A 15,889-nucleotide genomic window follows, 5' to 3' on the forward strand; every position below is an offset into this window, starting at 1 on the left:
GTACTGCTGGACAAATTGAAGCTCTAATTGTAACCGTTGTTACTTGGGGACAGATTGTTCCAAGATGGCTCAACAATCTCAGGGGCTGAGGAAAATGTGGCCATAGGAGACACAGCCCTCACGGGGCCTGGGCTGCGACTGGGAAATCCAAACCTCATTCAGGCGCTAAGACAGCAGCCGGGTTTTTGGGGATAAACGGCCCTTGAGACCCTGGGAAATCCGGACTTGAAGAGTAATAATCCCTAGTGCTGGGTTCTATTACCGGCCTCACCACTGGCCTGCTGGGTCCCTTGGGCACGTGACTGCCCCGCGTCGTGCCTCAGTTTCCCCATGTGTAGGATGGGGGTGATGACAGTGAGCTCCCTTGTAAAACACTGTGAGCTCTGGGGTTGGAAAGTGCTAGGTATTGTCATATTTTTCAAATACCGAGAAGGGAAGCAAGTCCATGGTCGAGCAGGGGGTAGAACCCAGGAGTCCCCGGGGAAATTCCAGCCAGGAGGAAGGACCCCCTTGAAGTTCAATTTTAAACCAGCTTGAGATGAATTGGCTCCATATGGAACTGCCTAAATCCCCACCCCTTGAATCCAAGTTGGCGGCGCTTAGTCACCTGCCTGCGGTAGCAGCACCTGTGCTTGTGATGAGCTCACTTCGCACACGTTCAAGCAGAGGCAGGACTGGCTGGTACTTGAATGGGCGAAATCTCCCTGGGAAAGCCAGCAGGGAGTCAGTGGTGCGTGGGCACTCGGCAAGGGGCCCTCTCGGTAAGCAAATCCAGGGCCCAGCGGGACCCAGGGGACCCAGGGCTGCTGGAGATGCATCTTTTGGGTGATGGCAGCTTTTGTAAAATATCCTGTTGTCCAAAGTCTGACACCGCTAATCACGTTCTGACCCCTCGCGTTTTCGATCGGATACAGATGCTTTATCACTTCTTGTGATTGGTGAAAAAAATTATATTCAGCATGCCGCTTACTAAATTATACAGGCTGAAAGTTGCTATAAAAAGGCTTTTTTACATGAAATGTAATTAATTCTGGGCATTCTTTTCCTGCTGTTTTCCTTTTAAAGGAATCACCAATTTCCAAGTGGTGGAAAAGAATGCTCTGAATTGTGGAGAATTTGGTCATTTTAAACTATTGTTATTATTTCATTGTTTCTCAGTTTACATTGTTTTTCTCCAGAACCCCCGGAGATGGTTGGAAAACACACAAAACGATCTGATATTTTCCAGCCCCAGGGAAGTGATGGCAAATGTTTCTGAAAGAGCTTAAATAACGTATTGGAGCGTCTTCCTGTTCCCAGATCTATCCCTGAAGCCTAGTTAAAGGCCATTGTTTGAGAGGGAGTAACGTTTTCCCGGTATAACCTCTTCCAAGCAACATTCGATCCATTCTCCCTCAGCGCCGACATTTACGAATTTGTTCGCCATTCGAAGTAGGGCTAATGGTGCGTTGCTCCCATGTTCGAATAGCTGTTCATTGGTCACATGGAGCTGTTTCTGCTTCCTGGCTGGTTGACGCGCTAACACCATGACCCCAGTGGGCGCTGCACTTTGGGTATTATGGATTCACTGCTGCGCCCTCGGGGCTGGTTTCCTCTTCACGCCCCCTAGAATTGGATGCCAGTTGGGAAATCTGATCCGTGTGAGTTTGGGTTTAAAACAAGACAAAGCCATCGGAATGCAATAGTGTGGTCTAGTGGGTAGCGCAGCGTAGGGGGAGACAGGACACCCGCGTGGGAAGCTGGGTGAGCGGGGCCTCCGTTTTCTCCCACCTTGGGGGACTTTAGATTGTAAACTCTGTGGGGCAGAGACTGCCTCCCACTGTCTCCCACCCCACAGAACGGGGGCATCGATGCAGCGCCTGGCATAATGGGAACCAAGTTCTCGGTTAGGGTCTCCAGCACCATTGTAATGGCTATAAAACCGACCACTGGCAAGGCCCATGTAACAGATCGATAGCAGATGATCGATAGAAAATAACCCCGCGAGGGGATGGAAGCCAGCTGGGTTCTGGCAGGGGCATGTGACCGGTCCTGTGGGGAAGGAGCTCCTTCTTAACTCAGACAGGGGTCTGTGCTGAAATGTCCCAGGGCGGCTGGCGCAAGAGTGCCACCTTTCTGATTCATTATTAGGTGTTTTACGGTAGCACCAAGGAGCCCAGACATAGCCCAGGACCCCATTGTGCTGGGTGCTGTACATTATGTATTAGGTGTTTTACGGTAGCACCTAGGAGCCCAGACATGGAGCCAGGCTGTTCTAAATGCCAGAAAGCTGAGGCCGGATCCTGCTGTGTTCCCCTCTGTAGGGATCATTAGTTACTAGCTGTCCATGTCCCTGTTCAGCTGGGGAGTCCCTGTTATTGCAGCCCGCCCAGGTCACACCCACTGGCCTTTGAGATACCCCTAGTTTGACCCTAGATGTCACATGCTCTGGGGCGGCCCAGGCTGAGCGAAAGGTGTTCCCGCCAGCATGCTCACCTCTGGCCATGTGGTCAGGAAGAGAGAGGCACCCCACAGCCGACCCTGGGCTGAGGGAGGTCAGGCAGGTGAAGGATGTGGGCCTGGCAGCGTGGCCTAGTTGGGGGCAGGGCTGGAAGCCAGGACGCCTGGGTTCTATTAGCAATGGAATCGGTGCGCCCTGCTCTTACAGGCATTTTCGATGCACCATCGTTGTAGGATTGAGTCACTGTTCTGATGCTCAGCTGTTGAGTCACAGATGCCCCTCATTCCTGACCCCCAGCTCCCCATTATTCCACCCCCGGACACCCCAAACACACTCGCAACCCACAGCCCCCTGCTAGCCCTGCCCTGGGCTCCCACAGCCTCCCCTCTGCCAGTGCCCCCCACTCCCGACTGCAGCCCCCTGCTAGCCCTGCCCTGGGCTCCCACAGCCCCCCCTCTGCCAGTGCCCCTCACTCCCAACCCGCAGCCCCTGCTAGCCCTGCCCTGGGCTCCCACAGCCCCCCCTCTGCCAGTGCCCCTCACTCCCAACCCGCAGCCCCCTGCTAGCCCTGCCCTGGGCTCCCACAGCACCCCCTCTGCCAGTGCCCCTCACTCCCAACCCACAGCCCCCTGCTAGCCCTGCCCTGGGCTCCCACAGCCCCCCCTCTGCCAGTGCCCCTCACTCCCAACCCACAGCCCCCTGCTAGCCCTGCCCTGGGCTCCCACAGTCCCCCCTCTGCCAGTGCCCCTCACTCCCAACCCGCAGCCCCTGCTAGCCCTGCCCTGGGCTCCCACAGCCCCCCCTCTGCCAGTGCCCCTCACTCCCGACCGCAGCCCCCTGCTAGCCCTGCCCTGGGCTCCCACAGCCCCCCCTCTGCCAGTGCCCCTCACTCCCAACCCGCAGCCCCCTGCTAGCCCTGCCCTGGGCTCCCACAGCCCCCCCTCTGCCAGTGCCCCTCACTCCCAACCCGCAGCCCCCTGCTAGCCCTGCCCTGGACTCCCACAGCCCCCCCTCTGCCAGTGCCCCTCACTCCCGACTGCAGCCCCCTGCTAGCCCTGCCCTGGGCTCCCACAGCCCCCCCTCTGCCAGTGCCCCTCACTCCCGACCGCAGCCCCCTGCTATCCCCGTCCTGGGCCTCCTGAACAGAGACAGCCAGGCCTGCCCTACTCTGACCTTCCCTCTTCTCAGTTTCCCATTCATCCTTCTCTGCAGCCAGGCAGCATTTGGCGCAGACCAGGACTCTAGAGCAGAGAGCCGCGGGGGAAGAGGAGGCCCCAGCGCTGGGCTTGGGTGCCGGTCCGGGCTCGAGGGAGCTCAGGGCCCGGTCAGGTCCATCGCAGGCCCAGCTGGGAGGGGCCCCAGGAGCTCGTATTGTTGATACATACGAATATAAACTAGGTCTGACAGGATGGCTGGAAACAGCCGAACGCCCAGGGCCCCACCCTGCTGAGACAGGGTTTCCGGAGCTGCCACTTAATCTCAGTGCTTTCTAAAATCTATTTTTAGGGGCATCTTTAACTGCTCCAGAATCAAGAGGCCGGCAGTCCTGGGGCGAGAGGGGAAGGGGAGGGCTGAGTCCAGGGGGTGGCTCCCAGAGCTCCTGGTCTCAGAGCAGACTCAGCTCCAGGGGAATCTTCCCAAGGAGGCTGGGGTTTAGGTGAGGGGGCTTGGGATGATGTGTGTGGGGGGGGTGCTGATCAGATGGGGTGTCTGATTGGATGGAGCAGGAGGGGTCTCTGTTCAGATGGGGGTCTCTGATTGGATGGAGCAGCAGAGAGGTCTCTGATCGGGGGGGGGGGGTCTCTGGTTGGATGGGGTCTCTGGATGGAGCAGGAGGGTTCTCTGATCTGATGGGGCTCTCCCATTGGAGCAGGAGGGGGTTCTCGGATTGGAGGGGGGTCTCTTATTGGATGGAGCAGGAGAGAGGTCTCTGATCAGGGGGGTTCTCTGATTGGATGGAGCGGGGGGGGGGGTCTCTGATCAGGTGGAGGGGTCTCTGATTGGATGGAGCAGGAGAGAGGTCTCTGATCAGGGGGGTTCTCTGATTGGATGGAGCGGGGGGGGTCTCTGATCAGGTGGAAGGGTCTCTGATTGGATGGAGCGGGGGGGGTCTCTGATCAGGTGGGGGGGTCTCTGATTGGATGGAGCGGGGGGGTCTCTGATCAGGTGGGGGTCTCTGATTGGATGGGGTCTCTGGATGGAGCAGGAGGGTTCTCTGATCTGATGGGGCTCTCCCATTGGAGCAGGAGGGGGTTCTCAGATTGGATGGGGGTCTCTTATTGGATGGAGCAGGAGAGAGGTCTCTGATCGGGAGGGGTTCTCTGATTGGATGGAGCGGGGGGGTCTCTGATCAGGTGGGGGGGGGTCTCTGATTGGATGGAGCGGGGGGGGTCTCTGATCAGGTGGGGGGGGTCTCTGATTGGATGGAGCGGGGGGGTCTCTGATCAGGTGGGGGTCTCTGATTGGATGGAGCGGGGGGGTCTCTGATCAGGTGGGGGGGTCTCTGATTGGATGGAGCGGGGGGGGGTCTCTGATCAGGTGGGGGTCTCTGATTGGATGAGGGGGCAGGGGAGAGTCACTGATCAGATGGGCAGCCGCTCACCTTGCCTTCCCTTCCTCCCAGCAGGTGTAGGTGGATCTGCCCCCTGGGAGATTTCAGAGAGGGACCTGACCTGACGCGGTGAACCCAGAAGAGACGGGGCACCCCCTGCTCCTCCAGACAGTGTCCGTGTCCCTGTTCGGCTGGTGAGTCCCTGGTACTGCAGCCCTGCTCCCCCCAGATCACACCCACTGGCCTTTGAGATGCCCCAGTGATTGGCAGCCAGTGCCGCTCCTCTAACTAGCCATGGGGGGGGCGGGGAGCGATGCTGAGAGGGCTGCTGCCTGGGGCCTGAGCTGCCTGGGGGCTGAGTAGCTGAGACTGGGACTTGCACCCAGCTCCCCCATGTAGCAAATCGTTGCCTCCTGTCTCCGTAGGCACCAGGAACAGGGAAACAGCTGCCCCAGGGTGGGATGAGCAATCCCCAGGCAGCATTGCTGTGTTGTGATGAAAACAGCTGCCACGCCCTACCCCAGAGGCAGCTGCATCTCAGCCCGGGGGCAAGGGATCCCTATGTGAACAGCCCCCGCGCCGCGCCACACCCCAGAGGTGGCTGCGTTTCTGTGACGGGTGCGTGTTCTCCATGTACAGACTGTAAAAGGCTTTGGGACAGAAGGACTTGCCACTGGGCCATTTCTTCCCCACCCCCAGCTGAGACAAGACCAGGCTGTGGATTTGCGTGGCTGAAGGCGTGCGCTGGGGGATGGGAACGCAGGATGATGGGCAATGTGGCTGGGCACGGAGGAGGAAAGGGTTAAGCCCGCAGCGCTGCCGGGCGGAGGGGGATGGGCTTGTGGTTTGACGGGCGGGCGCCGGCTTCTAGGAAACAGCGTCAGCCCAGCGCAGCAGGCGCAAAGTCACTTCCTCACGGTGGGCACAACTGCGAACTTCCCCTTGGCGCCCGGCCCAGCCGGGTCGTGGGGCTAGCCGGGTCTTCAGCGGGGAAGGGGCACTGTCCCCACTGCCCATTCCCTCTGCTCAGCGTCTGTACCCGCTGTGCACGCCAGCCCCCCACTCCCACTGGCCATGGCGCTCCTCCCTGGCCACGGGGCCGTGTGTGAGAGCGTGCGTGCGACACTGTGTGTGTGCAAGACGAAGCGCGGGTTTGAGTGGGTGTGCCCGTGTGAGTGAGTGTGGGTGTGATTTCTGCGTTTGCGGCTGGGAGCTGCCTGGGGCGGGGCGGGTTTGGCTGGATGCGCCTGGGGCAGTGTGATGAGCGTGGGGGTGGCTGGGATCTCCCTGGGGGGGGGGGCGGGTTTGGCTGGGTGTGTGTGGGGCAGTGTGATGAGCGTGGGGGCGGCTGGGATCTCCCTGGGGGGGGGCGGGTTTGGCTGGGTGTGTGTGGGGCAGTGTGATGAGCGTGGGGGCGGCTGGGATCTGCCTGGGGGGCGGCAGGATTGGCGTGGGTGCGCCTGGGGCAGTGTGATGAGCGTGGGGGCGGCTGGGATCTGCCTGGGGGTCGGTGGGTTTAGCTGGATGCGCGTGGGGCAGTGTGATGAGTGTGGGGGCGGCTGGGATCTGCCTGGGGGGCGGCGGGTTTGGCTGGATGCGCGTGGGGCAGTGTGATGAGCGTGGGGGCGGCTGGGATCTCTCTGGGGGCGGGCGGGTTTGGCTGGATGCGCCTGGGGCAGTGTGATGAGCGTGGGGGCGGCTGGGATCTGCCTGGGGGTCGGCGGGTTTGGCTGGGTGCGCCTGGGGCAGTGTGATGAGCGTGGGGGCGGCTGGGATCTGCCCGGGGGGGGCGGCGGGTTTGGCTGGATGCGCGTGGGGCAGTGTGATGAGCGTGGGGGCGGCTGGGATCTCCCTGGGGGGCGGCGGGTTTGGCATGGGTGCGCCTGGGGCAGTGTGATGAGCGTGGGGGCGGCTGGGATCTGCCTGGGGGGCGGCAGGTTTGGCTGGGTGTGTGTGGGGCAGTGTGATGAGCGTGGGGGCGGCTGGGATCTGCCTGGGGGGCGGCGGGTTTGGCTGGATGCGCCTGGGGCAGTGTGATGAGCGTGGGGGCGGCTGGGATCTCCCTGGGGGTCGGCGGGTTTGGCGTGGGTGTGTGTGGGGCAGTGTGATGAGCGTGGGGGCGGCTGGGATCTCCCTGGGGCGGGGCGGGTTTAGCTGGATGCGCCTGGGGCAGTGTGATGAGTGTGGGGGCGGCTGGGATCTGCCTGGGGCGGGCGGGTTTGGCTGGATGCGCCTGGGGCAGTGTGATGAGCGTGGGGGCGACTGGGATCTCCCTGGGGGGTGGCAGGTTTGGCGTGGGTGTGTGTGGGGCAGTGTGATGAGCGTGGGGGCGGCTGGGATCTCTCTGGGGGCGGGCGGGTTTGGCTGGGTGCGCCTGGGGCAGTGTGATGAGCGTGGGAGCGGCTGGGATCTCCCTGGGGGGTGGCAGGTTTGGCGTGGGTGTGTGTGGGGCAGTGTGATGAGCGTGGGGGCGGCTGGGATCTCTCTGGGGGCGGGCGGGTTTGGCTGGGTGCGCCTGGGGCAGTGTGATGAGCGTGGGAGCGGCTGGGATCTCCCTGGGGGGTGGCAGGTTTGGCGTGGGTGTGTGTGGGGCAGTGTGATGAGCGTGGGGGCGGCTGGGAGCTGCCTGGGGCGAGGCGGGTTTGGCGTGGGTGTGTGTGGGGCAGTGTGATGAGCTTGGGAGCGGATGGGATCTCTCTGGGGGGCGGCGGGTTTGGCTGGATGCGGCTGGGGCAGTGTGATGAGCGTGGGGGCGGCTGGGATCTGCCTGGGGGGCGGCAGGATTGGCGTGGGTGCGGTTTCTGTATGCGTGTGCATGTCACGAAGCACAGGTGTGAGTGACGTGTGTGCCTACGAGGAAGCCCGGTCCAGTCACCTGCAAGCTGCCGGAGAGCCGTGGTGCAGCAGCGCCCCGTGCCCCAGGCCTGCAGCACTCGCTGCTCTCTGGCCTCGCAATCCGGGACAGCTGGGTCGGGGCTCCTTCGAGCCCCCTCCCACTCTAGCAGGCCCTGGCCGTTTCCCGCCTCCCTGGGGCTGCCTGGTGTCCGAGATCCTCCCGCCCCACCCCAGGACGCTCAGACACAGCCCCCCCTTCTGCTGCGGAGGCTCAGAGGCCCAGCTGGTGCAGGACCCAGCCAGATTTCACAGCTGCTTGAATGAAAACCAGAAGCATCCTCCTCTTTCCCCTCCTTGATCTCCCCTCTCCCCGCCCCCCAGCCCTAAGGACATTCAGCATGTCAGGCACTGCAGTGGGGGCATTGGGTCTGCGCCCCTGTTAGGGAGGGGGGCAATTTCCCAGCCAAGAGAGATGCAAACCCTGGCCTGGGGCCTGATTGGCAGCGAGTCCGTTCCCAAGGTTGAGGCAGGAGGAGATGAGGAGGGAGAAACTTGGAGCCACCCTTTTGCTCCCAGTATCCTGGGGGATCTTGCCAGCTCCAGGCATAAGTCGGAGCAGCCTTGGCCCCCATGGCCCCTGGAGGTAGCGAATGGCCAGTGTTCACCGGCCTTGTCCCCAGGCCCGTCTGCAGCCGGCGCGGGGAGGCCCCCTGTCCGAAGGGGTTCGCAGAGGGCTGTTTCCCCTGAGTTTAAGCTGTAAGGAGCAGGCATGCGCCTCGCTGTCAGTGCTGCACTAGGGGGCGCTGTGCTGCATGGAGGTGTGCCAGGCGAGGGATCCCTGTATAAAATGCCCCCACCCCAGAGGCAGCTGCATCTCAGCTCTGGGCGCGGGATCCCTGTATGAACAGTCCCCGTGCCCCACCCCAGAGGTGACTGCAGCTGAGCATAGGGCGCAGTGCTGGGGATGGAGCTGTGTATCTGACCTGCTCTTCGCTCCGCAATCACGGGTGCCAGCGTAATGTTGACCAGAGACTCCAGGACACCTCCCCAGATGCTGACTCCTTCCTCTCTTGTCTTTTCAGCAGCTGGATGGGGTGTGGGGTCCCCCCAGCCTCTCCCACCCAGCGGGGACAGCAGCCATGCCGGCTTCTCCTGCCCCTGCCAGCTGGGGTTCCTGGTGATGCGATTTTTATCCTACCACCCAAAATCACATTGCCAGGATTTCCAACGGGCGGCGGGCCACAGCGCCCAGGAGACCGACTGGCTAAGGGGGGGCACCGCCCTCTGCCGCCAGCTGCATGGGCCCAGAGATGAAGAGGATCCGAGCCCCCGTCACGGTAACGCAGCTCAGCGCCAGGTATGGGGGATTCGGGGCCGGGACGGGGCGCTGAGGGCAAGCAGCGGGGTCCAGGGCAAAGGAGGAGGAGCTGTGGGAAGGGCGGGAGCAGAAGCTGGGGAGGGAGCTGAGGCTGGGGGGGGTGGAGCCAATCCCCCCCAGCGCTGCCCAGCGCCCGCCCGATACCGGGGTGCAGGGCTTAGCTCACCTGTGAACAGAGTTCGCATCCGTATCGTGTTCACAGTGGCTAAGTTCCGCCCCCGGGGTCCGTTCCCTGGGGCTCGGAACCGCCCGGAGGGGTCCCCAGGTGCTTAGCACGGGGGGGGGGCGGGGGCAGGACTCCTGGGTTCCGTTCCCAGCCGGCTGCTGTCCCCTGGGGGCCCTGCCGCGCTCCCGGGCTCTGCCTCCCGTGCCTACTGAGCTGATACTCAGTCGCTTTGCTTAAACTGGCTCAGTTCAGCAGGAACAGGAGTCGGGCTCCAGCCTCGCGCCGGCCAGAGCCCCCGCTGCCGGGAGAGGGGCCCGCGCTGCCGGGAGAGGGGCCCGCGCTGCCGGGAGAGGGGCCCCCGCTGCCCCAGCACAGCACAGGGAGCCCCGAGCCTCGGGGGAGATCACCGGCACCAGCTGATTCCTCCACAGCCAAGGGTGGGGGAATCCTGGGCCCCACCCCAGTTCCCACTCCTCCCCTACGCCTTCCCCATTCCCTCCTTCCACTCCTCCTCTGCGCCTTCCCCATTCCCTCCTTCCACCTCCTCTGTGCCTTCCCCATTCCCTCCTTCCACTCCTCCTCTGCGCCTTCCCCATTCCCTCCTTCCACCTCCTCTGTGCCTTCCCCATTCCCTCCTTCCACTCCTCCTCTGTGCCTTCCCCATTCCTTCCTTCCACTTCCTCTGCACCTTCCCCATTCCCTCCTTCCACTCCTCCTCTGTGCCTTCCCCATTCCCTCCTTCCACCTCCTCTGCACCTTCCCCATTCCCTCCTTCCACTCCTCTGCGCCTTCCCCATTCCCTCCTTCCACCTCCTCTGCGCCTTCCCCATTCCCTCCTTCCACTCCTCCTCCGCGCCTTCCCCATTCCCTCCTTCCACCTCCTCTGCACCTTCCCCATTCCCTCCTTCCACTCCTCCTCTCTGCCTTCCCCATTCCCTCTTTCCATCTCCTCTCTGCCTTCCCCATTCCCTCCTTCCACTCCTCCTCTCTGCCTTCCCCATTCCCTCTTTCCATCTCCTCTCTGCCTTCCCCATTCCCTCCTTCCACCTCCTCTGCGCCTTCCCCATTCCTTCCTTCCACTCCGCTGTTGCTCCCAGTATGCCTGGGCGACCCCATGGAATTGGCGTCAGTGGGGTGAAGTGCCCGGAGCGCCCCCTGTGGTGGGGGCGGGTATGTGGCTTTATGTTGCTGTCTGCACTGGGGAAAGCTAAGAAGCTTTGAGCCCAGCCGGGTGCTCCCGGAATAAACGCTGGTGACCAGTCAGAGCTTCCGACCCATTTCTTTTCTTGCGGGAGGTCCTGGGGGGGCGAGGGCCGGGGGGGGGGGAGTGGTGGAAGTGTCATGTGACCTCGTGGGTTGGGTGGGGAGGGGCTGGGAGCCAGGACTCCTGGTTCTGATCCCAGGAGGGGGTAGGGCCTAGTGGTTAGAACGGAGGGGGTGGCGGATGGGAGTCCTGGCTTCTGGTCCCATCTTAGGAAGGGGAGTAGGGTCTAGTGGTTAGAACGGAGGGGGTGGGGGATGGGAGTCAGGCCACCTGGGTTCTGTCCCAGTTCTGCCCTGTTTCTTTGTTCAGCAGAGCTTGGGGGAAGGGCTCACGGCCCGACCGCCCAGCCAGCCGCAGAATTTAACTGGGGCGGGGGGGAGTTCCCCTCCCTGCCAGGCAGCCGGGGCCGGAGGGTTGGTGTTTACAGGGACACTCACGTTATTACAAACACTGGGGGCTCTCTGCTGTCAGGGGGATGAGACCCAGCTGGCCCCCGCGTGGCTGCGACGGCCCCTGCTCAGAGCTCAGCACACGGCTCACCACCCCCACGGCCTTAGCAGAACACTGCCCAAGCCAAAGCTGTGGGGGCGCTCTCCCCTGGCAGCCAGGGCCGGGCCCCAGGGTGGCGCTAGGGGGCGCTGTGCTGCGGGGGGGGGGGAGGGGGCTCAATCTGGGTGCTCTCCCCTCTGAATCAATGCTAACCCAGGTGCCCAGCAGGGATGAAAGAATTAACGACGTGGCCATTTAAATGAACCTCTGAGTCCACCCCTCCCTGAGCTGAAGGCGGCAGGTCCCACCTCTCTGGGCCAGGCTCAGGCTCTCTGCAAACTCAGGCAGACCTGGGGGCCTTTCTGAGGTCGGCTCCACAAGCGGCGCAGCGGGAGGCTTCTTCCTGTCCTTTCTTTCGTGAGGAAAGCTGAGGTTCTGGAGAACACGCTGACACCGGCGCGCGCGGGCTCTCCGGGGGCTGACCCAGTCTGAGCGGTGGGCGCAGACCTCGTCTGTGCAGCCGAGCCGCGTGGTTTTGGAAGCCAATTCCCCACCTGAGCTCCAGCCCGTCCAGCTGGGCCGAAGGCTGCGCCCATGGGGCCCCAGCCCTCATGTTGGGTGTTTCTCCAGCACCACTGCCACCTTCTCCCATGGATCTGGGCGGAGAGGAGCCCCAGAAGGGCTGGGTTCCCTCTGCCCAGGGGCCGGATGAGGCGGGCGACAAGAACATCCCCAGAGGAGGGGCATGGCTGGGGATCCCCAGAGACCCACCTGCCACTGGCCCAGCGTGGCACTTGAATTGCTTGCCAGCCATCCTGCTCTTCCTAGCTGCCCAGGATAACGAGAAGGAACTGAGGGGTGTTTCCCATATCCCCCACAACCTGCCCCCCTGCAGGCCCTCAGCACCACAGCAAAGCCACAGCCCAGCAGTACGGCCTCAGCCCTGCATGCCGGGAGCGGCAGGGGGTGGGGAGGGGGGTATCGGTTCCTCCTTTGCAGCACTGTTAAGAAACCTGAGTGGTGGGAGGAAATTTGCGGTGGCCTTGTCCTTCTCCACCCTCCACATGGAGCCTGAGCGGAGGAGACGGTTGGGAGAACCACAGGCTTCCTGGAGTGGTCTCTTACGGGAACGCGGAGCCACAGGGCTATTGTGACACAGAGAGAGGGGGCGGGCAGCACCCATTGGATGTGAGGGGGCTCAAAGTGGGTCACTTCATGCTGCAGGAGGAGTGCTCACCTGGCACTGAAATGCAGCACCTCTGGGGTGAGGTACGGGGGCTCTTTATACAAGGATTGCTCACCCAGCGCTGAGATGCGGCCACCTCTGGGGCATGGGAGCTGCGCTGCTGCATAGCTCTTTAGGACAGGAAGTGAAGGAAAAATCAGTCACGTCGTGAAAACACAGGGAAATGTAGGGAGGCAGAGCAGGTATTAGGCAAGGATACGGTGGCTAACACACTGACCACGTGCCCTTGGGGGGCCAAGTCACACACCTCTCCCTTTGGTGCCTCAATTTCCCCCTCTGTAAAACAGGGGTGATGATTCTGCCCCCGCTCAGCTGGCAAGCACTAGGGGCAGGGGGGCCACCACTCAAATGCAGGAGTGCTCGACTCCCCGTGGGCTCTGACGCTGAACAACGTGACGCCCGGGATTGCAGGCGTGTGAAACAAGCCAGGACAGGGTGCTGCATTGACTGAGATGCACAACGCTGAGCCCTGTCCCCACCCCCCCAGCTCAGCCCCGGCCCACGCAGTCCCTCTGGGACAGCCCCATGGGCGAATTCCTGGCCCAGTGCGGCGCAAAGGAACGTTTCTCAGCAAGTCGAGGCCTCATGGGCAATTAGCGGATTAAGGGGATCCGATCCCACCCACTCTGAGTCACGGGCTGGTTGGCGCCTAGACCAGTCTGGCCTGCCCCCCGCGCAAGGCAGGAGGTGGTAGGGCTGGAATGCTCACACACAGGATGTCGAGACAATGTGGGGGTGGGGGGCACATGCCAGGCGAGCAGGTGACCATGTGGCCTCGCCCGCTAACACATGGCGCCGTGGCTCGCTGGGGGAGCGGGGTATGGAACCCGTTGCCGCTGGTTCAAAGCCAGGCCAAGTCCCAGGCTCACGAGCCCTGCCTGGCTCGTCGCTGCCCCCTCTGCCCTGCATGGAGTGAGTTTGATGCAGGACACGTGCCCACGTTATAAAGCTGACCCCAGCCAATGCCACAGCACCGCAGCTCCCCTCCCCCCATCCCTGGAGGGCGTATGGCTGGGGCGGGGGGTGGGGGGCACTTGCAGACGCCCGGAGCCTGAATTCAATCACTCTTGGTGCTGCCTGAGAACTTTGCTTGGGAGTAGGTAACAGCCCCACGGACAGAGGGGAAACTGAGGCATGGCATGGGGAAGGGACTTCCAGGCATCCTGACTCCATGCCCCTCCCAGAGCTGGGACTGGGACTAGGACCCAGGTGTCCAGACACTCAGGCCCCGCTGCTCTAAGTACTAGCCCCAATGCCCACAGCTGGGGCTAGAACCCAGGCATCCTGCCTCTTAGACACCACACCCCTGCGCCCACTCAAGTCCCATCCCTCCCAAAGCTGTCCCCCGCGGCCTCCGCGGTGCATCTGCACCCATCCGCTTCCTGCCGTCTGCGTTCCTTTCCCACCACCCCTCCCCCAGCCCGCCCACCCACAGGGGGGGGGGCACCCAGTTATAAAGGGGTGTTTGAGCGTGTGCAAAGGATTAGCTACGACACACTCCCCTCAGCAGCTGGTGGGTTGGGGGAGCTGAGTGGGGGGGCTGCGGGGGTCACTCTCCAGCCCTTGCTAAAGGCCTGTCAGGAAGTCGTTGTCTGTCTGGGCCGCTTTGATCTGAAATGTCAGCTGGAAATAGCCCTGGAGCCTGGTCAGCCCCCCACGCCCGCCCGGTCTCAAATCCCAGTCAGTCACCGCGTGCGCTTGCCAAGGGCCCATGGCCTGGGCGACGGAGGAAGCGTGTGTGTGTGTGTGGGGGGGGGGGGGTTGGCATAGGATGGGCCTGGACGCCTGGGGGCTATTCCCAGCTCTAGGAAGGGCGTGTGTGTGTGTGTGGGGGGGGGGGGGGGCGTTGGCATAGGATGGGCCTGGACGCCTGGGGGCTATTCCCAGCTCTAGGAAGGGCGTGTGTGTGTGTGTGGGGGGGGGGGGGTGTTGGCGTAGGATGGGCCTGGATGCCTGGGGGCTATTCCCAGCTCTAGGAAGGGCGTGTGTGTGTGGGGGGGGAGTCAGGCCTCTGGGTTAGACGCTCTGGCCTGTGTCTCCAGCAGGTCCGACTGGCTGAGCAGTAAATCCCGGTCTCACTTTACCGGCTGTGAAAAGTTCCCCGGAGTCTCCCGGCACAGACAAGGCCGGAATAGCCAGTTTGGGGGGGTCTGGGGGTGTGTATGGGGGGGGGGAGGAGAACTCAACATCGCCTGCTTCCTCCCTGCATCGAAACCAGACCCAGCCCTACTAGCACCCCCCCCCACCCCCACCCCCACCCCCCGGCGCCCACACACCCCCCGGCGCCCACATGCCAGTTTGGGTCAGGTTGCTTTAGCGCTGTTCTAGCAGCATCTGCCTGGGCGGAGCCGCTCCAGTGCAACCCCCCCCGCCCCCCCCCCCCCGGCCAGCCAGGCAAAGCCACCAGGGGAAAACCCGCTTACACCCTGGCATGGCTGGGGGGGGGGGGGGGGCGCTCCAGCCAATGGCCCATTGGAGCCAGCCCCAGCCTGCGCCCCCCTACCCCCCCTACCCCATCTAATCCAGCTTCCCAGCCGGGGGGAGCCCAATGCCTATTATTAGGTATATTACGGTAGCACCGAGCAGGCCCAGCTGAATGCAGGCCCCCTCACCGGGCAGGGCCCAGACCCTGACGGATGCCCCATTGCGCCAGGCGCTGCCCAGCCACAGGTGTGAGCGAGTCCCTCCCGCGCGCACAGCAGCCAATGGCAGGCTCATGCGCTCCATTATACAGATGGGGAAACTGAGGCACAGCGCATGCGTGCGCATGAGGACGTGAGTTGCTCGAGGTCACCCCCAGCCACACGCAGGCACCCCACACTCCCCTCCCCCCCACCCCCGGCGCCCATCCCCCTGCCCTGGGCGCTGCGCCGCCCACAGCCCAGGCCCCCGGTAATTACGGGCCGGCCGCGCTGGGTTACGCTTCTCCCCGTGATGCGGCCACAGGAATCGGTCACGTGACCCTTCTGCCGCCTCGTGGCGTTTCTGGCCCCGTCCCCGGCTCGGCAGCGGCCGCACGTGGGCCGGAAGGGGAAACTGAGGCACGGGGCCCGGATGGGGTGGGAAGGGCAGAGTCCCGGCTCCCAGCCCGTAGGGGGCCGGCGGGGCAGGCTCCGAGAACAGCCCCGGAGCGAAGCCCGGCCGCCGCCGCACGTAGCTCACGGGGCTGGGCGCTGCCGGGCGCCCGCGGGCTGGTCGGTGGGCGGCGGGCGCCCCCTAGCGGGGCACGCGGGGAACGAGCCGCAGGCGGCAGCGGGACTGGGCAGAGGCGGCCACGGCCAAGCTCACAGGAGGCTACACAGGCCGGCATAGAGAACCCAGGCGTCCTGACCCCACCCCCCATCTAACCCCCCACTGTCCTCCCACAGCTGGGCACAGAACCCAGGCGTCCTGACCCCCCACCCCCCCATCTAACCACTACCCTCCATCTAACCCCCCCACTGTCCTCCCACAGCTGGGCACAGAACCCAGGCGTCCGGACCCCCCACCCCCCCATCTAACCACTACCCTCCATCTAACC

General features: G+C 63.4%; 1 long non-coding RNA gene across 3 annotated transcripts in view; it reads left to right on the top strand.

Moving 5' to 3' along the window:
- The window catches only part of LOC135977111 (uncharacterized), a 41,580-nt gene that overhangs the window by 24,287 nt on the left and 1,404 nt on the right, over nt 1-15,889 (top strand). Inside the window, exons 2-3 of one of the 3 annotated variants that reach the window (XR_010594463.1) lie at nt 5,064-5,185; nt 8,909-10,635. This is a non-coding gene — a long non-coding RNA (uncharacterized LOC135977111). Of the gene's footprint in view, nt 1-5,063; nt 5,186-8,908; nt 10,636-15,889 lie in introns of those variants that run through there. The other 2 variants (XR_010594464.1, XR_010594465.1) reach the window with 2 other exon arrangements.

This window comes from Chrysemys picta, chromosome 22 (genome assembly GCF_011386835.1).
Source record: "Chrysemys picta bellii isolate R12L10 chromosome 22, ASM1138683v2, whole genome shotgun sequence".
Classification (NCBI taxonomy): domain Eukaryota; kingdom Metazoa; phylum Chordata; order Testudines; family Emydidae; genus Chrysemys; species Chrysemys picta.